The sequence below is a fragment of the Mus caroli genome, unplaced genomic scaffold, assembly GCF_978045245.1.
Source record: "Mus caroli unplaced genomic scaffold, Mus_caroli_1 scaffold_14, whole genome shotgun sequence".
Lineage (NCBI taxonomy): Eukaryota > Metazoa > Chordata > Mammalia > Rodentia > Muridae > Mus > Mus caroli.
This window is the reverse complement of record NW_028227269.1, coordinates 92,309,774-92,334,466: the sequence shown is the minus strand read 5'-3', so window position 1 is coordinate 92,334,466 and position 24,693 is coordinate 92,309,774.

Sequence of the window (24,693 nt, the reverse complement as noted above, 5' to 3'; positions counted from 1 at the left end):
TACAACCCTTCATTCTTTGCAAAAAACACTGGACAGCAGGTATTCAGGTAAGTTAAAAACAATTGAATATAAACAAAATGTAACTAATTATTTCTAGAATGTGACCTATATATTTCACAGCACTTTTCAGGAATTTGTGACATTAAATATGCATACTATAGATGTAGTATCTTTGGTTTATTTTTAACATTAAACACTTAATTCCAGCACAGGTATGTTGAGCAGAGGGATCATGAGTTCATTACCAGGCTGCATAGGAAGTACCAGGATAGCATAGGCTGAATGAAAACCACCCACTACCACCATACTTCTAACTTTGTTCTGGGAACTGGATATTACTTTCTGTACCCAAAGCACAGTTCTAGTCAGTCAAATAAACTAGAATTCACTGGAGAGATTTAAGAGATATAGATCATGATGTACCCAGGCCACCAAATGTCTTTCTTTTACTTAGAATTTTCTCTCTTGGAGACGTGTGGCTTTAAGCTGCCAATTCCTTTCGGTATGGTTCCCCCTTTGTCCCTTCTAAATGCACACAGACACACAGATCATTTTGTTGGCATGTTCTGTCTTAAAAAATGACAGACATTCAGTGCAGCTGCAGTTGCTTTCCCCTCTCATTCTGAAGTTTGGGCTTAAGAAATATCCATCTTACCGGTTGGGACATCTTCTGGATATATGCCCAGGAGAGGTATTGCTGGATCCTCCGGTAGTACTATGTCCAATTTTCTGAGGAACAGCCAGACTGATCTCCAGAGTGGTTGTACAAGCTTGCAATCCCACCAACAATGGAGGAGTGTTCCTCTTTCTCCACATCCTCGCCAGCATCTGCTGTCACCTGAATTTTTGATCTTAGCCATTCTGACTGGAGTGAAGTGGAATCTCAGGGTTGTTTTGATTTGCATTTCCCTGATGATTAAGGATGTTGAAAAATTTTTCAGGTGCTTGTCAGCCATTCGGTATTCCTCAGGTGAGAATTCTTTGTTCAGCTCTGAGCCCCATTTTTTAATGGGGTTATTTGATTTTCTGGAGTCCACCTTCTTGAGTTCTTTATATATATTGGATATTAGTCCCCTATCCCATTTGGGATAGGTAAAGATCCTTTCCCAATCTGTTGGTGGCCTTTTTGCTCCACTATGTTCATAGCAGCCTTATTTATAATAGCCAGAAGCTGGAAAGAACCCAGATGCCCCTCAACAGAGGAATGGATACAGAAAATGTGGTACATTTACACAATGGAGTACTACTCAGCTATTAAAAAATGAATTTATGAAATTCCTAGACAAATGGATGGACCTGGAGGGCATCATCCTGAGTGAGGTAACCCAATCACAAAGGAACTTGCACAATATGTACTCACTGATAAGTGGATATTAGCCCAGAAATTTAGGATACCCAACATATAAGATACAATTTGCTAAACACATGAAATTCAAGAAGAATGAAGACCAAAGTGTGGACACTTTGCCCCTTCTTAGAAATGGGAACAAAACACCCATGGAAGGAGTTACAGAGACAAAATTTGGAGCTGTGACGAAAGGATGGACCATCTAGTGATTGCCATATGCAGGGATCCATCCCATAATCAGCTTCCAAATGCTGACACCATTGCATAAACTAGCAAGATTTTGCTGAAAGGACCCAGATATAGCTGTCTCTTGTGAGACTATGCTGGGGCCTAGCAAACACAGAAGTGGATGATCACAGTCAGCTATTGGATGGATCACACGGCCCCCAATGGAGGAGCTAGAGAAATTACCCAAGGAGCTAAAGGGATCTGCAACCCTGTAGGTGCAACAACAATATGAACTAACCAGTACCCCAGAGCTCTAGTCTCTAGCTGCATATGTATCAAAAGATGGCCTAGTCGGCCATCACTGCAAAGAGAGGCCCATTGGACTTGCAAACTTTATATGCCCCAGTACAGGAGAACCCCAGGGCCAAAAAGGGGGAGTGGATGGGTAGGGGATTGGGGGGTGGGTATGGGGGACTTTTGGGATAGCATTGAAAATGTAAACGAGGAAAATACCTAATAAAAAATAAATTAAAAAAAAAGAAAGAAATATCCAGCTCCCAAACGATGTTTGGGTAAGGTCAAAACAAGCCATTTGGATTTTCCATGAGCCTCTCTGAGAGTTGGTTCGTGCATTTGCCAATCCTACTTCCCACATGCCTAATTTTCCTTTATCAGAATGACTGAGAATGCAAAGATGAGCTTCACTGTTTGCAGTGTGTCATCTTCTAGCCAGTTCACAACCATAGTTCTTATATTTACTTGGTATTTCTTACATCAGTGTTAAATACTATTTCCTTTAAATGTCTTATTCCTAAAGAATTTTCTACTACATACCAAGCAAAAATCAGTTTCATCTTGTAAATCTACCTTCTTCATGACTCGTTAACACACTTGCTGTTTCTGGTCCCTGCCTCCCTTTCACAGTCATCCTTTCTCTCCCTCTCTCCATCTCTTCTTTTTCCCAGTCGACTTTTCTATTCACAAGCTTTTATCAAAGCTCACCTATAACTAAAATTTCATAGTATGGTATTTTAATTATTCTAAAGTGACAATGGATCTGTTTTATATTATTAAGACACTATTGATTATATGTCCTAAACTGAGTAGTAGACTCCCTGATAGTCCTCATCTAAATCATGTGAGCACTCAGTTCTCTCTAAATTCTTTTTTATTAGATATTTTCTTCATTTACATTTCAAATGCTATCCCCAAAGCCCCCCACCCTACTCCCCAACCCACCCACTCCTGCTTCCTGGCTCTGGCATTCCCCTGTACTGGGGCATATGATCTTCGCAAGACCAAAGGCCTCTCCTCCCATTGATGGCCAACTAGCCCAGAAACTTAGAATATCCAATATACAACTTGCAAAACACATGAAACTCAAGAAGAAGGAATACCAAAGTGTGGATACTTCGCACCTTCTTAGAATGGGGAACAAAATACCCAGGGAAGGAGTTACAGAGACAAAGTTCGGAGATAAGACGGAAGGAAGGACCATCCAGAGACTGCCCCACCTGGAGATCCATCCCACATGCAACCACCAAAGCCAAAAACTATTGCATAAGCCAGAAAGATTTTGCTGACAGGACCCTGATATAACCTCTTGTGAGGCTATGCCAGTGCCTGGCAAATAGAGAAGTGGATGCTCACCATCTTCTATTGGATGGAACACAGGACCCCTAATGAAGGAGTTAGAGAAAATACCCAAGGAGCTAAAGGGGTCTCTAAATTCTTAAATATGAACAATACACAGTTCATCAAAGTTCATACAGATTTCCCCAATTGCAAGATAGCTTTTATTTAGTGCATTTCCACCAATTTATCAATTTAATGTCATTTTTTTGGACAAACTGTGACATATTTTAATGTGTGTATATAGCAATAGCTCATAAGTCATGAGTTAGAATAGATCAAAGTTTTGCAAAATAACTATTTGCTTTATCAAGACTACTAAGACCAGGGATGGACTGGTGAAACCAGTTACCTTGGAGCTCAGCCTGGAGAAATGGCCCCTACAAGAGAAGGAAACATATTTTTTTACAGGAGATATGTTTAGAATAGAAGAATCGTGGACATGGTATGTACACCAAATTTACAGCATTTTGGCTTCTCAAGAAGACTCAGGCCTCTGAACTGTACTTGAGAGCTTCTCTTTGAGTATGATAGTATGAGTAGTTAAACCTCAGCTCATATTTCATCTTCAATGCACAAAAATTATAGTTTATAAATCTTCCTCCAATTTCAATAGAGACTGTCGTTTGTTTATGAAACCTTCAGGCAAATTTATTCATGTAGACATTTCAATACCTGAGAGTCCTATCTCTGCCCCTGGGTATAACACCTTTGAATGGTGGTTTTATTATGAGCTGGAAGTCACTGTTGCTTGTTCTTCCTGTGAAGAGATATCAAATAATATGCATTTCACTCTCAAAACCTACCAAGTCACTCTGCTTTTCTGAGGAGGAAATCTGGAATGAAGGTTTCTTAACATTTTATAAGATTGAAGCAATTTAGAAGCCAGGTGTGAAGTAAATATATGGTTTGCCTCTCTCTTTCTCTTCTCCACCTACATGAGAGAAGCTGATCTTAGGAGTCTGGGCTGCTTATTTCTCTTCTACTTCAAGATTTCTGTGTAATTGCAATAAATTCATTTCGATAATTAGTACACAGCATTGTTTTAAGCTATGTAATTATATATATATATATACATACACAATTGCATAATTTTAATTATATATAAAATATTTTAATTATATTTTAATTATATATAAAATAATTAGATATTTTAAAGGCACATTTAGTATTATTTTGTTGTTGCTAAAAAGATATTCTCCATTACATTTACTCTTCATGAATGTATATTTGTACTTCCCAAAACCACAGGATTTTAAATACTAAAATCAGTGCCAGAATGAGACATCCTCCTCTGAGGTTTATGGCCAAAGAGGTTATAAAATAAAAAGAAAATAGGCTACTGCCATTGATCTTGGTTACAAATAAAAACTCAGTGATGGGAATGTATGGTTGAAGATATTACACAATTTGCCGACGCAAAGAAATCAAGTTGAAACAGAATAGAAATTCTCCTCTTTGCCAGCTGTTATTCACAGTGTTCATAGTGTGTTGATACAGCCTGGTAGGTGCTAATCAGACTTCTAGGGGAGAGAAAACATATCAGTGGTCACACTCAGCTGTAGACCATGAGTTCTTCAATACAGATTCTCCAGGAGAGATATGCCCATTTGTATAATAGTGTCAGAGTTACTTGGGGAATAACTTTGTAATTAAAGTCGATGGCACCTCAACAGTAGGGTATATACACATGGTAGTAAAATCTACCTGGTCAAAAGCTTTAAGGCTGTTAAGGCGATTGTCCCATGGAGAAAAATGCTATTGTTATTTCTCTGAATTGACATGTTGTCAAACTGCCTTCTGAAGATCTAGCTCTATATACTCAAACTAATGTCACTTTCAGATTCAGGTAGAGAAGTTCAGTTTTACACAGGATTAATGCAGAGTGTAAGTCACATCTGGTCAAAATTCTGAGGATAATGGTAATCAAGGACTAAGCCATAAATGGGACATTTGTATTACACCTCTTCTCCAATTCAGACTATTTGAGAAGATAGGGTGGAAAAAAATTTGAGAGCGTAAAGACTGGAAGAAATTCAACCAAATGCTACCATACAGATATGACATTGCTGCTGTAGTCGTGATCCCAAAGCAGCCATAGATACCAGCACAGCATTGGGCCCTCCAATATCCCATCACAATTGGAGCTATTTCTCTTTCTATGGAGCTATGGACAACTGCAGGAGGCGTTGGCATCTTGTTTACTGTTATAGCCACTGAGAAAACTACTAAGAACCTGGAACTAAGATGAGTGTGTAGACAGTCTGGATTACATATCAATCCCAGGTAGCCTAGATCATACAGCAATCACAACTGAACCTGAGGATCAGGTTAGTTGTGAGTTGAAGTCAGGCTGATATTTTTGGCATTGATATTCTTGAATGGTAAGTACACCAAGGAGAGAGAGGAATTAAAGAAGTAGACATCATGGGTCAATTTTTGTTCTGAAGAAAGTAGATTTGAACACACTGAAAATAATCTAATCTCCCAAATTTGTGGGGAGATTTTTTTTTAAATTGAGGTCTACTGACAACACTGGGGACTTTAGGAAATGCAGACATGACTTTGTAAATTTTCTGCCTACAAGTTAGGATAGGCTGTTAGAATACAAAGTAGACTTCATGCTTATTTCTTGGAAGCTTGTCTTTTGAAGGATTTTCTAAGATATCCAGAATAACTTAATGTACTATAGACATTCTCTTAAGGACAACACACCATTTACCAATGACTAACTTGTACTCCATCCAACATTTAAAGTCATGTAACGACATGGGCAGTTTAGTAAACTTGGTGGTCTAGTAACTTGCAGCAGAGGCATTGTAAGAAGGAAAATTCAGAGATGGGGATGTAGTTCAGTTGGTTGAGTCCTTACCAATCTCTCCTGAATCTGGATTTTATCCCTAGCATCACAAAAAAACATGCAAAACAAACAAACAAACAAACAAAAAACCATGATTGGTAATACATTCTGTAAGTGGAGGAAGATGGATCAGAAGTTCAAAGTCATTATTGTTGGCTTTATAGTGAGTAAAATGGGGATCATCCTGACATGAGTAGACAAGGTCAGAAGGAGAGAAAGAAGAAGGAGGAGGAGGAATAGGAGGAAGAAAAGTAGAAGATTAAAAAGAAGAACAAAAAGGATGGGAACAAGAAGAGAAGGAAGAAGATAAAGAAGATGGAAAATACACAAAAGAAGGAAGAGAAGGAGGAGAGAAGGATAAAAGAAAATGAAAGAGGAAGAGGAGGTAAAACAGAAGGGGAAGAGGACAAATTAAGCCTTTAGAAGATCAATAGGAATTGGTCTTTAATATAAAATTCCCTTAACATAATTTTGTTTAAAAGAATATCTCTAATAATAAAAAATCCAAAGGGGACAATTTATTTTTACCTACTATATATGTCAGTGTATTCTTAAAGGAGCATGCAGACACAAAAGTCCATTTTTCCGGGTTCAGGGGCCAGCCCTATAGTGTTACCTTTCTGGCATTGTCTCAGCCACCTGTGCAACTTTCTAAACTTTCATTTCGAGAAACCCAGGCAGTCTTTTTATATGCTTAATAAAGTCAGGTAAAGCAAAGTCAGGGCTTTAGCAATGGAGGAATAGGGGAGAATTAGAGAGGAAAATACATATGGAAAAAATAATACCAGACTGTTATTCTAGTAAATGGTCACATTTGTTTTCAATCTAGTTGTGAATTTGGTGTGCAAGATTGAAATTTGACTTTTCTTCGAAGTCGGCCTCAACACAGCAAAGACTCGAAGAAGTTATTGAAGGATACAAAGAGTATCCGGAACAAAGCAGCACTCAGATATGAGCAATTTCCAAGACATTAGTTAGGTTAATTTGGTTACATTTTTCTCAAGGGTAAAATAAACATAGTAATAATTGCTATGGCATGGCAGAGAATATTTTTTAATAAAAAAAAACCTACTTTTTAAAAACTTCTAACATTACAGGTAATGCCACTGTTATTTTAGTCAAGTCTGGTTTTCATACATCCCTGAGGCTGTGTGATCAATAACACCAGAAAACAAAGGTAGGGCCCAGTGTCTGTGACCCAAAAGGAACAAAAATTGTGATGAGAGATTCCAGAGAAACTGCTCCCAGCTGACACTTGCTACTTGCTACACTTTATAAGCATCTATTTCTGGTCATGATGGAGCAATAGTCAGCAGTCACAAATAAAAATGTCCCTTGACATAGGACATAACAAAGTAGAAAAAATAATTACTTTCAGGTTTTGATTTTTAAAATTCCCTTTAAAGGCTGTTTCATGGATAAATTTAAAAAATAAAGCAGCCAAACTTATAAGGTGCTGCACTTATTTCAAGATCCCCTGGTCCAGACCAGGACGCAAAGTCAAATTTAACTGAAAGTATTGGCATCAGAACTTTGGCATGTGGCACTTGAATTTCAGGATTACCTAACGGCCATTTTCATCTACAGTTTGGGGAAAGTCAATGTCAAGAAATAAGGGGCCCGAATACCAGGTGGGGTGTCTGCAGACCTTTTCTCCCCTCTCTGTTCCCCCAGAATCAATCCATCAGATCATCTCCAGCTCTTCAACAAAACATCTGTGTTAGCCTTCCCTGCCATCTCTCCATTTTGTCCTATGGAACCTACAAATATTCCCTTTCTTTTTTTTATTGGATATTTATTCATATTTCAAATATTATCCCCTTTCCCAGTTTCCAGCCCCCAGAAACTACCTATCCCACCCCCTGCCCCTGTTTCTATGAGAGTGATCTCCCATCCACCCACCCATTTGTGCCTCCCTGCCCTGTCATTACCCTACACTAAGATATTGAGCTTTCACATGACCAAGAGCCTCCCTTCCTATTGATGCCAGACAAGGCCGTCCTCTACTGAATAATGCCTTTCTAGCCTCCTTTTCCCCATACTTTGCTCCCCCCTCCGCACACTCCAGAAGGCACTCTGTTAAACCACAGGCATTCCAGCCAGAAACCCCTAGACAGCCTATGGACTTTCTTTCTCTTCTTCCTGACACCCAATCCACCATTCTCATCCCCAATTCTGCAGCTTAGCAACCTTGGCAATCTTTTGTGACTCCTGAATCCCAACTTCATAGGCAACCCCTAAGAACTAACAGAAAACCAGTTAAACTGCCTGCAGAACTTCTCCTTCCCTGCTCACCCAGTTCCAATGTCCTATGCCCTCTCCCCCATATTGCTTGGTTCACACAGATATTCCTCCTTCTAATATTCCTCTTCTAACCTGTTGGAATTCCAAAGGCCAGCAGGCATCCCCTGTTTACCCCAGAGCCTCTCCTCCCAGGGCAATAAATTGGCTGAAGGCAGATGCACTCCTGTCCTGCTGCTCCTGAGATCAAATCTCCCACCTCACTCACATCCCAAGCACAGAAGCAAAAAAATCCACTGCAGTCTCCCTTTTCTGATCCCATCTCCAACACTACATAAAAAACTTTGTCCCATCATTTCTTCCTTCAACTCCTTCTATTATTTTTGCCACTTACAAAAACAGGCATTCCTAGGCCATGCCAGCTAAGCAAGTGAGGAAAATAGCCATCACCCATTCAGTCATACTCTTTGAAAACCCATGAGGAAAACAGAAACCAAGGAATAAAGTACTCACTCAACAAAGACAAGTATCAGAGCATAAACCTATAGTCATTCCAACTCAGACGACTGGATGCCAAGTTAGCAACACAATCAAAGCCAGCCAGTGACATATGTCTCCACTGGAATCCAGCTGTCTTATCATAGCAGGATCTGAACATTCCAATATAGTTGAAGCACAGGAAAAATACCTTAAAGCCAACTTTATGAATATGATAGAGGACCTTAACGAGGAAATTAATAAATCTCTTAAGACATACAGGTAACCAAAAACAAAAACTGAAGAAAAAGTAAGTCCTTTAAAGAACTAAAAAAAAAAAAAAAAATGAATGAAGAATAAAACTGTCCAAGACTTGAAAATGAAAGTAGAATTAATAGAGAAAATACAAAAAAAAAAAACACAAAAAATGATGGAATTCAGAAAATGCAAAACAGGAATTCAAATGGGAGCTACAGAGGGAGGTCACCAACAGAATATAAGATGCTAGAGAAAATTTGAGGAGTTGAAGATACAATACAAGAAATAGATGATTCTTCTCTCAAGCTAAATATTAAATAAAAAACAAAACAAAATACCACCACTAACCAACAAACCAAACCCTCTTGACATAAAACATCCACGAAATCTGGAACACTGAAAAGATCAAACCCACAACTAAGAGAAACTGAGGAAGTAGAAGAATTTTATCTCAAAGGCAAAGAAAATATTTTCTCAAAATCATAGGAAAAAATTTTAACCTAAAAGAGGACATAATGTACATGAAGAATGCAAACACCAAACAGATTGGACCAGAAAAGAAAGTCTCTTTGAGACATGATAATCATAACAATAAGAATATAGAAGAAAGAAAGAATATTAAAACTGCAAGGGAAGAAGACCAAGTAACCTGTAAAGGCAAACCTATAAGAATTAGACTTGAGTCCTAAATGAATATTCTAAAACCCAGAAGGGCATCACACATGTGATATAGAATCTAAGAGAACACAGATGCCAGACTAGTCTATTATACCCTGCAAATTTTTCAAACAGCAAACATGGAGAAAAGAAAATATTTTATGATTTTGTGACATTTAGACAATACCAAACTATAAATACAGCCTTACAGAAGATGCTATGAGTAATTCAACCTAAGCAGGTTAATTACATCCATGGAAACAAAACAAAACAAAACAAAACAAAACAAATCTTCATATACTAGCAAAATCAAAAAGGGAAACACACACACAAGATAGGATTTCCCCTGTGCAACTACATTAAAATATCAGTGCAGGCAGAAGCCTGTGATTGAACAAAGAAAAGGGGGATAGAGCGAGGAGTTGCAAGGACAGAGAGCACCTCAGAGGAGGTTGGAAGAAAAGCCATGATGTATGCAGACAGACAGGAAGAAGAGCCTAAGCCTGTGTGGTTTTAACATCCACAGGTAGTTATGAATATCATAAAGTATAGAATAATTGGAATAATTTGTCTGATCTAGGTGGGCAGATTGTATCATTATTAATTGGCTCTGAAATTATTGTGTGGGAATATTGTGAATTGAGAATTTATTGATGCATAATTCTGACTTGTTAATTATAAGCTGCTAGAATTTTGTTTCTACTGAGTTGATGGGTGTTGGGGTGGCTGATATAGGGGTCATTACACAGGGCTGACATGGCAGCAAAGGGAACTCTAGAGCTCCAGTCCTGCCAGAGAGTTGGTGTGCAGAGTGTAGCTGGATGGAGTAGAAGATCATGGTAGTACATTTCTAATTTTTAGATATTTTCTTTATTTACCTTTCCTGGTTTCCCCTCCAAAACCCCTTATCCTTTCCCTCCTCCCCCTGCTCACCAATCCAGCCACTCCTGATTCCCTGTCCTGGCATTCCCCTACACTGGGGCATGGAGCCTTAACAGGACCAATGGCTTTTTCTCCCATTAATGTCCAACAAGTTCATCCTCTGCTACATATGTGGCTAGAGCCATGGATCACTCCATGTGTACCCTTTGTTTGGTGGTTTAGTCCCTGGGAGCTCTGGGGGTACTGGTTGTTTCATATTTTTGTTCCTCCTTTGGGGCTGCAAACTCAGTGCTTTCTCTAGCTCCTCCATTGAGGAACATGCACAACACACATACATAAACCACCATTGTCACCTCTACCACTATTACCACCACAACCACCACTATGACCAGAACCACCACCAATAACTAGATAGCTAAAGCAATAACTAAATAGCTAGGGCAATAACAAAACTGAAGGTAATCAAGATGGTATAAATTTAAAAAGGTATGATTTAATGTATCATTATTTGCAGATATATGATAGTACATTTAAGCGACACTAATTAAAAGGACAAAAGATTAAGTAGAAAAAGAAGGAGGAGGAGGAGGAAGGGAGGAGGGGGAGGAGAAGGAAGAGAAAAATATCAGTAGCCCTCATATACATAAATGGACTGAGAAAGATGTTAGGAAAACAGCACCTTTATTAATAGCTTCAAATATTATAAAATAACTGGGTGTAACTCTAATCAAGCAAGTGAAAGTATATTTTGAAAAGTTCAAGTCTTTGAAGTAATGAATTGAAGAAATATCAGAAGATGAAAAGATCACCCATGTTCAGTTTGAGTTCAGTATCAGCCATGAATAAGTATCATTAACATAATAAAGATGGCCATTCTACAAATATAATATGCAGAGTCAACACAATCCTCAATAAAATTCCAATAGTACTCTTATCCAAAGTATAAAAGAATCTAAGAAATTATTTATTAAAAATTGTCCAATTTAAAAATTCAAATAGAGACCTAAAAAGAGAACTATTTTCCCACGCATTTATTTATTTATTTATTTATGGCTTAATAATCACATATTTATTTGGAGAGGCAGAATTTTTCCAAATATAAGATATCCCCTGGGTAGAAAAGGGGTACCCTGGCACATTTCAACTTTGGGTTGCATTTATTTCAGGGTATTCTTGATTGCACTATTTAAATAGACACTGTCATAGATTTAGCTAGCAAGGTCTCCATAAACACCAATCTTAACAAAAATCAGAAAATGACTGTTGGTCTCCAACAAATCTTTTGTAACCATAACTTACTGACGGGTTGCCTAAATGGAGACACTTAATACTGAGGAATTCCCACAATTTTGTTCTCTAGTTTGCATACTTCCATAACATCACAAACAATATGCCTATCAGCAAAATTAAATCTTAAGCCCTAGCCCATAGGATCCATTAGACAGACCTGGAGGTGGAATTAAGAGTTTGCAAATGGTGATCTAGCTATAGAGATATTTAGCCAGTTACCTAGAGACCAGATTTTCTTTTCGCTTAGCACAGTAGCTAATGGAATGTCACTGATTATTTGTAACTAAGAGTGGTCCAAAGATGAACTGAACCAAATGGTACCATATGTAGTGGCACATTCTATAGCTTCAACTTTACTACATACAATGTAGTCAACAGCAGAGTTTAGATTCTATAAGAACATTGTATGCTGATGAACTAGTGGTCATACATACAGAAAACCAAACACAGCTGAAGTTACTTCAGGATCAAAATCTCTAAGAATGCTGGCTGGCATTTTGAGAAACTCAAAGCTCTTCACAGTAGCTGCTCAGTCTATTTCTGTCTCATATTATCTACCACGTTCCCATGCAGAAATTCTGGACAGGGGATGATCTGAGGTTTTAAAAACCTTTCTCACCTGCAAATATATTTATAAGTATTGGCTGAAATTTCTCCCTGAAAAATGAGAGAGATGCTTGAGTATCTCTCTGATCTTGACTGTGTCCACTGTGGGAAGGATCTCCTGAAGACAAATACTGACAGGTGGGCCACCTGGGCTTAAGACGGAACACTAGAAAAAATCATCCTGAGTTAGGTAACCCAGACTCAGAAAAACAAATATCGTAAGTACTCACTTAAAGTGAATATTAGCCATTACGTAAATGACAAGGAGATGAAATTACAATTTATAAACCCAGATAAGTTAAAGAGGATGTATCTTGAGGAGAGGGTGCATTGATCTCTCTGGAAGAAGAAAATTAGTATATTTTACAGGTGGACTGGTAACAGAGGAGATTGGATAGAAGAACAGGTATGGAAGAGATATGGTGGTCGGAGAGTGTGTAGGCAGACACAGCTGGAATTGGTGGACCTTTGGGGCTGATATGAAAACACTGTGTAGGAGAAACTGCCCAGATTCTACAAAGATGATTCTAGTGAAGACACCTAGCAATGGGGGAAGAAAGAGTCTCAACTGGCCATCTCTTATTTCCAGGAAAGCCTTCCAGTGGCAGGATTGGGTTGCATTTAACTGAACTGTTGGACATAGAAATCCCCCAACAATAAATACTGTTTCTAAAAAAAAGGGTTGCTCTCTCTGCAAACTAACAGCAGGGACATTTTGCTGAGGACAATACCCACACAACTCATCAACATGAAGAATTTGAGCTGGTGCCTATATGAAGCTTTGAATCCTATTTTCTAGTGTCTTTGGTACAGGAAGGTAGTCTGCTGTCTACTGAAAGAGAAATTTGAATAGCAACTCAGCTACAAAACCTTTGATCTATTAAATGTCCTTCCTGCAAAATATGCTAGAGATTATTGGACAGAATTTGTGGGAGTAGCCAACCAATGTCTGATTTGATCTAAGGCTCACTCCAAGAGAAGTAACCAATATTTGCAACTGCTACAGTAACTAAGAGCCAGAAACTAGATAACCCAGAGACTTATGATAAAACTAAAAACTACTGCCCCTCCCAAATATCAATAAAATGACTCCTAATGATATTCAGCTACACTGATATATCAGTGCTTTATATTTTGTTGTGTTTTGTTTTGTTTTTAGATTTTTCAAGACAGGGTGTCTCTGTAGTCCTTGCTGTCCTGGAACTTACTCTGTAGACCAGGATATCAGCAAACTCAGAGATCTGCCTGCTTCTGTCTCAGAATTGCTGGGTTACTAAAGGCCCCATGAAACCACCTCCACACCAGAATGTATTTTCAATAAAAGGGAAAACAGTGAAAACTCAACTAAAACCAAGCAAGCAACCACCACCAACAATAATAAAGAAATAAGGTGCCAACTTGTCTTTGTCTAGTAATGGTTAGATGAGCCATTGTGGACTTTAATGTTGCTTGCTGTCATTAAATGCATAAAACAGAATGAGCTAGATCCACAGACTTTGAGACCAACAGCCCATCATCCTTAGAAAATTGTTCCAAATCCCAAATGAGAGGAGCGATATGTATTGTGGCATGTGTAGAAGAGTTCTCCTAATAGCAGGCTATATACGTTACAGAAATGAACAGAGAGGTGGAGGGAATTGTGTGATACCAAAGTCAACTCTGTTTACCCTGAACTGGCCTGGAGAGCAAACATCCTATATGAATTATAGCTTTCCAAGGATTTCTGTTCTATGCTTGGTGATGGTAATAATACTCAGGAAAAAAGCCATTACCCAAGTAATTAAAAGTGGAGTAAAGTTCACATTTATAGGGCTCCTCTAAGTATTTAAGAATCCTATGAATGCACTGGAAAGAGAGGCCCATTGGAATTGCAAACTTTATATTCCCCAGTACAGGGGAACGCCAGGGCCAAAAAGTGATGATTGGGTGGGTAGGGGAGTGGGGGGGAGGGTATGGGGGACTTTTGGGATAGCATTGGAAATGTAATTGAGGAAAATACGTAATAAAAATTAAATAAATAAAAAAAAGAAAATAAGAGGAAATTAATATTGAATGCTAATCTATACTTTTCTTTTATAGAATGTAAGATTAACTTGAAGTAAAATATTTAAATACCCCCCCAAAAAAAGAATCCTATGAATGAAAAAAAAATAACTTTGAAATTCTGGCAACCTGTGTAGCTCAGTTCAAAAATGGACTTGCCTACTAACTTCAGTTTGATCCCCGGGATCCACAGTGGAAAGAGAGACCCTACTATTGCATGGTCTCAGACCTCCACACATGTGTGGATCTAAGAAGTTTTAGTTCTTTCATTGTCAAGTATAGCTATTCAGAAAATGTTGACTCTCTCTCTCTCTCTCTCTGTCTGTCTGTCTCTGTCTGTCTGTCTCTGTCTGTCTCTCTGTCTCTCTTTCTCTCTCTCTCTCTTTCTCTCTCTCTCTCACACACACACACACACACGCACACACAAAACATCAGGCACCAACCCATTCACATACACATACTAATTTGTATTTAATAATCATAGTAGATATAAATAAATGGAAAGTATGTATTAATAATAGGTGAACATCTATTATGAGAAGACTTGGCTGACACTTTGATACATGTCTGTCATAACTCTGCTTCCTTCATAGAGGTTGGAACTAGAACTGTAGCTCTTTTTAGGAATTCTAAGCATGCACCTGCCTTCTTTATTGTTCCCTCAGTCCTGTGACTCTCTTGTTGTGTTGTTCATATTATATGATGAGGTACCCATACCAGGTACACTGAGGACTCCTAAAAGCAGCCACATTACTGGCAGCACACTCTATTATGGAAGCACAGATACAATAGGCACCTGGCAAATCAAGGTACCAAGCTGTAAGCCAGGTCTTCTGACAATGTAATTTCTATTTATTTATATTTATTATTAAGTCACATCCACCTTTGTGTTTTATGTACTATGCAAGTCTAAATAAAGGAGAGAAAAAGAGCCAGGAAACAGACTACCAAGCTTTTCTTATTCAGCAGCTCTATCATTTTAGAACCCTTTGCTTTATTGGAAGACACCTAAAGGTTCAAATGTAGCAGGAAAAATTAGTTATAAACATATGTAACTTTTGAATATAAGTACAGATTTTAATGCATGTATTTATGTATGTAAAATATTAGCATACTCAAAACCAGCAGTGTCTTGAGGAGCATTTTGTAATAACTAATGTGGGCTTGAAAATACTTAATGAATTTTAAGTTGTTTAGTATGAATTATTAGTTCAATAAAATTAAAGATAAAATTTATATGATCAATGTACTAGCAACTCAAAACATGTTGAAACTTAAAATACTCTTTCAATATAATGTAGATATTGTTGTTAGTTAGCAGGCCACATATTTTTTCCAATATAATGTAGATATTGTTGTTAGTTAGCAGGCCACATATTTTTTCCAATATAATGTAGATATTGTTGTTAGTTAGCAGGCCACATATTTTTTCTTAGATTTGTGTGAAGGTGAACATGTGTGTATGTGTATATGTGTGTTTATATGCTTATGGGAATCAGAAAATTACTTCAAGTATATTTTTTCAGGAATTACCTATCCTAATTTTTGTGAGAAAGTTACTTATTGGCTTATGGGTTCTCAGGACAGTGTGGCTGATATGTGAACACCAGGAATGTATGTTTCTCTGCTATATTACCACAGAGATTTCAAGCATGTACCACAAACTATTGCTTTTACACAGGTCAGCTCTAGGATTAGATAGCAGTTGCTAATGCTTACAATGAAAGCACTTTTCTAAGAGTTCTTTCTCCCTTGGCACAAAGAGGCATGTTTTTACAGTTACTATGAACTTACATAACTTAACAGCCCTCAGATAACATTTTCTGGCTCTATTAAAAATTTACATCTAAAGACTAAAATAAAAAATTCTAATAAAATAAAACTTAAGAAAACACTTTTATGTAACTGAGGTAGGGTAATCCTCCCTAAAGTAATGAGAAAACTGGATAACATATTTAATTTTTCTTTGAAACCTAAAATTTCTAAAAGATACTCAGTTAAAGAGATTGCTCAGTGGTTAAGAACACTTGCTGATCTTCCAGAAGAACAAGGTTCAACTCCCAGCACACATCTGCAGACTAACAAGTATCTGCAATGCCAACTACAGAGTATGTAGCTCCTGCTCAGGAATTTACAAGGATCAAAAACACACATGGTGCATAGAAAACGTAGCCTTTTATAAAATAAAACAAATTAATCCTTCAATAAGGTTATGTATCTAACATACCAGTGATATTGTCTTAGAAGTAGGTTGGATTTGGAAGAAATGCATTCATAACATATTAAAAACTCAATATAAAAATGTCATTACTGTATATCTTGACAAAAGATTACTGTATATCACATACTAACTATAATGGATATATAAAGAAAATGATGGTCAATTCATATAAAAAATGATTATCCAAAATAAATTTGGTGGAAATAAAATGTATATTTCTCACTCACAAATAATAGAAACAATGATACTGTTACCTTTTTCTACAAATGGTGGGACACAGACTAAGAAGAATTATCAATGTATTCACTCTTCTGGTTCACCTATCAATGTATACCCAGATCTAGTGTCAGAATAACTCTTTTGGTGAGTATACCCAAATATTGACTCAAAAGAATTCCTTTTACAGTTTTCAGAGAAACATCCAAATTAATTTTCAAAGTGGTTACATATATAAGTCTGCCCTCCCAATAGAAATAAAAGTGTTTATCGTGCTCTACATCCTTGCCAACATGTGTTGTCACTTAATTTTGTTTGATCTTAGTTATTCTAATGGGTGTATAAGATGGAATCTCAGATTCTATTTGATTTGCATTTACCTGATGACTAAGGATGTTGAACATTTCTTTAAGTGTTTCTTGGCTCTTAGAAATCTCTCTGTTGAGAAATCTCTGTTTAGCTCTCAACACTACATCTTATTTCAGTTCATTGGTTTGTTGGTGTCTAATTTCTTAAGTTCTTTATCTACTTTGGCTGTTAGTCCTCTGTTGGATGTAGGGTTGGTGAAGATATTGTCCCACTAATTAGGCTGTAGTTTTGTCATATTGATGGTGTCCTTTGCCTTAGAGAAGCTATTCAATTACATGAGGTCACATTCATTAACTATTGTTCTTAGTGCCTGAGCTAAAGGTTTTCTGTTCAGGAAGTAGTCTCCTGTGCCAATAATGAGTTCAAGGCAGTTCCCCACTTTGTTGTTTAATAGATTTAGTATGTATATTTTTATATTGATGTCTTTTATCCATTTGGATATGAATTTTATGCAGAATTGGGTTGGGGGAAGCGAAGAGCGGGTTTACTAAGATCGGGATGTAAAGTGAAGAAATAAACAAATAAAGGAAAAATATTATTTGGCAAGATAAGTCTTAATTCCATACAAAAATTTTTAAACAGTAAAACTAAATAATTTTGATTATAATCAATTAAAGCCTGATTGTAGAGATGTAGTAAATGAACATAATAAAATAATATATTGAATATTTTGCAAAAGCAATTGTTATATAACTATCATTTATTAATTATTATTTTAATTTTGCCATTTATTGGTTACAGATGCATGTACAGAGTAATAATGGGCCAATTAGTTAACATTTTCATGTCGTTAAATAATTTTGTTTAATTTAAAAAATTAGCCAGGCGTGGTGGCGCACGCCTTTAATCCCAGCACTTGGGAGGCAGAGGCAGGCGGATTTCTGAGTTCCAGGCCAGCCTGGTCTACAGAGTTCCAGGACAGCCAGGGCTATACAGAGAAACCCTGTCTCGAAAAAACAAAATAAATAAATAAATAAATAAATAAATAAATAAATAAATAAAAATAAAAAATAAAAAAATAATTAGTTTATAAATAAAATTAATTGATTTGAATTCATTTGCTTGCTGATAATACAAGGGAATAATACATTCTGATTATTCTCTTATCCCATCATCTTTTATTGCCCTCTGTCCTCTGTCAGCATTCTGTGCTTCCTATAATTCTCATTCCCTCATTTGCCTGTTATTGAGACTCCTTTATCCTATAATACATTAAATTCTTAAATATTGATAGTAACAAATATATTAATTTATTATGTGTTGTATTTTATAATTAATAACATATATAATTACTATATTTTTATTTACATGCCATATCCATTTTTAATATACTTATTACATACATCTAAATGTTTCTAAGGCTTTCTAGAAGTTATGATCAACAATGTTTGTTACCCAAACTTTCAGTCCATTTACTTCTTAAAGATATCCTGAATCAGTAAATATATTAATATTTTATAAAAAGATCATTTTGTCTCCTTTCATGTCTTTTTAAATATATACATTTTCTTAATTATTGACAATATAATATAATTAATTTTCTCCTTTTCTTCCCTCCAAACTCTTCCATATTCTCATCCCTTCTCTCTTTTAAATCCATGGCCCCTCTTGTCACTAATTGATGTTGCAATGTTGCTCCTTTGATTCTAAATTGTGATTTGCTGACATTTTATCTCTCCATTTACTCTTTCAAACAGGTGAGCATGGTAATAGTATTTACCTATCAGAGTTACCGTGGAAAATAAATCGCTCAATATTAACATATGGTACAATATCAGCCTCTGATCAATGTTCACTATTCCCATTATTATATATAACCCCATAGTCAAACTAAACTTGTCTATATAATTTTCTGCTTCATTAAAACAAGTTCAAATCTCTAGGATGACAGACATGCAAATCTACTGGTAAATTTAACCTTTATTAGACTCACAATGGTGCTGCTAAAAATAAATCGAAGTGGTATAACAGCTGTTGGTATTCTGAACTGTCCCGAGTTACTATCAAGTTGGTTTTAGCAAATGGGCCTAAATTATTGTGCCTTCTGCATTCATGAGTGCCAATTTAAGAAAATGTCATGTCAAAGATGAATGCTGTCAGAACGAGATGGGAAGAAAAGGAATGCCACAAGTCTGAGGAATCTATGTTGGACAATTTCCTTACTAATTCCGTACAAATTCTTCCTGACCCAAATCAGCCGGCAACCATTCTGTCCATCTTTTCAGTGCTGCGTCAACCAGGCATGGCCTAGCATGGAAAGAGCAGAGAAAGTACAAGCTGAGAATCACCCACAGCGTCTTGTCTCCAGAACTAATGTGTAAGTACAATTATCTAATTTATAAATTAAACAAAATTACCTTGTTTGGAAATTAAAGTATTTCTGTTCACAACTAATTGAGGGAAATATATTGGAAAAAGTAAGACTTAGGAGAGACCTTGCCTCTGGATGCAATTTAGGCTGGCTAGTAAGGAACTCCAGCTTCCTATACACACACACACAAAAATATCAAGTTATTGTTACCCAGGAGAAATCAGTTGCTTAACTTTCTTCCTAACATTCCATATCCTACAAATCTGACCTTAGTTCCATCACCACTACCCAAGGCCCACTTGCTTTTGTTCTAAAGAGCATACACATGATGATAGTAATATTCTAAATGGAGAAATGTATGTTGTATACATTATATGTATATGTTATATACATATTATATGGATTACATTTCACCATGTCTTATATATAAACACAACCATAGAATTTGCATTCCAAAATCATAATCAGAGATAAAATATCATTGAGATCTTATTCTGTTTTTTTTTGTTTGCATTTAAATGTAATTTTGCTAATGCTCAATAGCTGCTCATAACATAATCACTAGATTTGTCAATAAGAATCATCATGATACAAGTGCTTATCCTAGGACAATTGGTCTGATATGTGATCTTCTACGTTCCAGATTACTGTTGTAATCTGAGCAATTGCTTTATCAGAATTACCTATTCGCACATCTCATTTCTGTTTTATAATTTGAGACTCAGTAATAATACATATTTACTTTGCATGATATTCATTCACATATTTAGAAGAATGGGGGGTTGACTTTCCTGGGAAAGCTCTTTTCTGTGTCCATAAGGCAAGTCCTTAGCTTTTTATAATTAAATCTTGATAACCTAGGACATATTTTTATTTCTTTTTCTTCTTTTATTTTATTTATTTAATTTTATTACTTTTTTTGAAAGGGTACTTAAAATGTTATAGAATCTGTCAGTAAATCTCTTTATAAGGACACTCATATTCCTTGTAACATAATTTATTTAGATCTATAACTTAGCCAATCCTTAAGTGCATACAATTCGTATCTGCTACGCTTTTCCTTCTATAAGTTAATCCCTGACAGTACAACCCAATGACCAAGCTGGTGCTATAAAGTGATGAAGAGCTGTGCAGAATTTAAATTGTTCCTTCAATTGGCATATACACTGAAGGTGACAGTAATCTTCATAATTTTATGTATATACAGCTTTATGTCCTATCCTCCACAGAAAACATCCCATTTGCCATGGATTTTGCCAGAGGAAGTGATCTAAGGACTTTCTGCATACACTTAAACAGTTAAAAAATTAACCAATGGCGTTTCATGACCTGTGACTACTATAAGGTACCCAGTATTCCCTTTCTGTAAATAAAGATTTTGTACAGCACAGCATCTCTCATGCTCTCATGAATTATCTAACACTTGTGCTCCAAGCACAAAGCTGAACAACTGTCACAGAGAACACACAATTTATGCATCCTAAATATTTACCATCTGAGCCTACATAGAACACCTTTACAGACACTAATGTAAGGGCTACTGAAACTGAATTAATTTAAAACCAAGTCCTTGATTTATGACATACTAGAGATATAAATTCTTGTTGATCTTAGTGGAAGTGAGACCCATCAGGTAAAATACACATTAAGTAAAAAATAAATTGGGAGACTAGGTATAAAAGTTTATGGTTAAAAGACAATAAAAAGTATAAAACAGACACTGACATTCAATTTGATGTGTGTGTCCATTTGTGTCAGTTCATCTAAACAATGGTAATTTGGTCAAGATTTTCTGCCAAATAATATTTAATGAAATTTACTGCTTGCATGCTAGGAAAAAAAATCTAAAAGGGAAATCTTTTATGTTACCAGTTTTAAATCAGTGATTCAACTAAGCAAAATTATTGCTATCCTGATCTTTACAAAGAATCTGAAATTTATGGAGTGAAATGTATATAAAGGTTAGCCTCACCTTTTCACTTCAGGCATGATGACAGATATATGTGTTCCTGTAGCCAGTGTGGGGGGCATTTTTAATACATACACATAAATGTACATGAAGAAGAGTACCAAAAGACCTTACTTGTCCCCAATGCCTCTATAATTTCTCAGATTAGTAAAACTGTCAGTTTTCAAGTGACCAGATTGGAAATAAATCACTGGAAGTTTCACTTTTTAGCAGATGGCTAAGGAGGCGCATGCGTGTCTTTAAGAAGATAAAGAACTCAATGTGCAGACAATTGAAGGAAGCTCCTGGATGCCTGGATGTGGACACTCGGGGGCCTGCTAGCAAAAAGCAGACAGACATCCTGGCCTTCCTGGCACAGTCATGGCCTTTCCTATGACATTACACTTTGTATAATGATGGCACATTTGTCAAAGTGCCAAGCTCCCAGCCCAGGACTGCCTGTCTACTCTGAACAAAGGGAAGCACCGGGGGCATGCCTTTTTAAATAGCCTGGCTGGCTCCTGAGGTGGCTTGTGACCAGGGAGGGTGTGGATGACATTGCCTTTGATGTTAGTCCTTGTGATGGTAATGGGGTCACCAAGTTAGCAAAAGAGAGCATGAAGAAAAATCCTCCAGGATTTGCTATGTAGGCAGGCAAAATTTTAGGGTTAAGGACTCATCAGTGGGTCAGAAGTGACCCCTAGTGGAGTTAAATTAATCTTTCTAGATATGTGGTGTGTGTGTGTGTGTGTGTGTGTGTGTGTGTGTGTGTGTGTGCTACTGCTACATGAAGACTAGATAAAAACAATACAAGTGAAGAAAACTAAATTTAAAATATCAAAGAGTAACACTGACAGATAAAGAGAATACAAGAGAGACAGCAAGTAAGCAAAGGGCTTAAATGAAAGATTAAAAAAAATTCTTTTGTCTGGGACTTTGTTTGCCTTAAATAAGCTGGTATTGACAAAGTAATATTAATAAGATTTTAACTCTTTCCAGGTTCATCTTTCCCAAAGGCCAGCCTCAATGAAAGTCAAATACCCCTGAGTAGCCTTCAGACCTCCATGTGTCCCAGAGGTGTCATTCTTTCTTTCCCAATTCTAATTTGTCTCTTTGCTCATTGGTGGTACTGCCTGCTTTTAACTTCTGTTTCTTCTTGTTCTTGTATCTTAATGACTAGTGTTTCACCAGCTTGGAGTAACACCTCAACTTTGTTCTTTTTATTTAGTCTTAACTCAGAAACACCAATTTAGAGAGTCATCATCCATCCACTCAAGCCATCCTTCCACACTTTAAGCCCTGAGCTCTACTGCATTTACTCTATATACTTTATTTGTCTAATAGTCTCATGTAGGTTGGGATCTGTATACTTAAGTTATGAACAGTACTACAATTAGTGAGTTGGTTGGTTTTGAAATCGATAAGATTCCAGAATAGACTACCCTGGCATTAGCAGAACTAGGAAGGTGAAGAAGAATTATCTTGGCACCAAAGATCTGCTGTCTTAGACTAAATCAGAGCTGTGAACTCTTTGCACTACATGGCATGAATGAGCTTAACCACTGGGCTTCCTAGTCACTTCTAGACTGTCCAACTGAATTTATAAAAATCTCTTTAAAATCTATAGAGAAGAAACGATATATAACACTATTTTAGACAATGGACCTGCAGTTCAATTACTTTTCTATGTCTATAATAAAAATAGACCTCAGGGTGAGTGGCCTACAATAACAGACTTTTGCTGTCTCACAATTTTCCAGATCAGAAGGTTCAAATAATCAGTAACATTGATAACTTCTGAGATTTACCAGGAAAATGGATCCATCCTTTCTAGCTGTCTAGTGGCTACTGTGGGGATTCCTTGAATTTTCTGTATTGAAGCAATGTCAAGTACCTGCCTCAGGTGCAGTGTCATATACATGTATGTGTATATGTATTGTATTTACATACACACACATACACACAAATATATATATAGTTATCTCCAAATGTTGTGTTGTTAGTAGCTATGCAAACCAGCACATCTTTGTTTGAAAACTATCATTTATTGAATATGTATTCCCAAAAATGTTATATTCTGAGACAACAAGCAGTTATGATTTCAGCATGAGTTTTAGGAAGGCATAAAACACTTAGTATGTAACGGCATAATCTCAGACACTCTGTAGGATGAATTAGGAAAGAAGGAAGGACAATTTTAATACAAAGAGGTATTCCCTATGAAATTTTCCATTCTGAGCATCACCTCTCCTTAAAAAGATCATTTATTGAATTTTATTGCTCCACTTTTATGCAAAATTCCCTTTATACCTTAGCAATGCATAAGAGTTGCATGATTTCATTGACACCCGGTTCGCGACCATATACTGTGTTTATGCAATAGAATGAATCCAGGGGAAAAAATAATTAGTAGTCAAGAAGAATGCAGACAGACCATGCACACCATTTCCATCCATCTAAAAGTATAAATTCTATTGATATTTTTGGATTATGATGATGGTATTTTCAGCAAGATAGTGGGCACTGAGTGGTATTCAGAATGCAACTCAGGTACTACTGCAGAAGGTGGAAACCAGAGTAATAAATCAAAGTGTGATGTTAGGAAAATGTGTGGAGCCATTGAGAAATATGTTTCTGGTTATCTCCAAAAGTAACAAGTATAAAGTTCTCAGTAATCTATAGGGTTTATATCACAGCAGAACAACTTGGAACACACTTGTCTAGAACACCATGTTGACCACATTTGTATGCCTTGTCTGAGAGTCCCAGGGCACCCTTTCCAAGGCTAATGCTGACTGAGTTGTATGATTGGACTTTTCCTCTTTCTTCTGTTTACTAAAAGCCTTTTCATCTCTTAATGTGTATTATATCTAAGATCTATCCCTTCCTTCCATGGGAGGCAGCAAAATGTAATCGTGTAGAGAGATGCTGTTTGCTAAAATATAACTTGTATCATAGACCTGTTTTATCCGGCATACTACACAGTGAAAGCTCACGAGGCTCAGAGTCATTTGTCTCTGTAGAGCCTTTGGAGGTTTACATAAGCCGTCTCTGGGTCACAAAGCAACAAAGAATACACCTCTGGGTTATTTTAGATATATTTCAAACTCCCAAGAGGCAAGCAACTGTGCTGTACTTACAGAAGATAATCGGCAAAGGCCTGTAC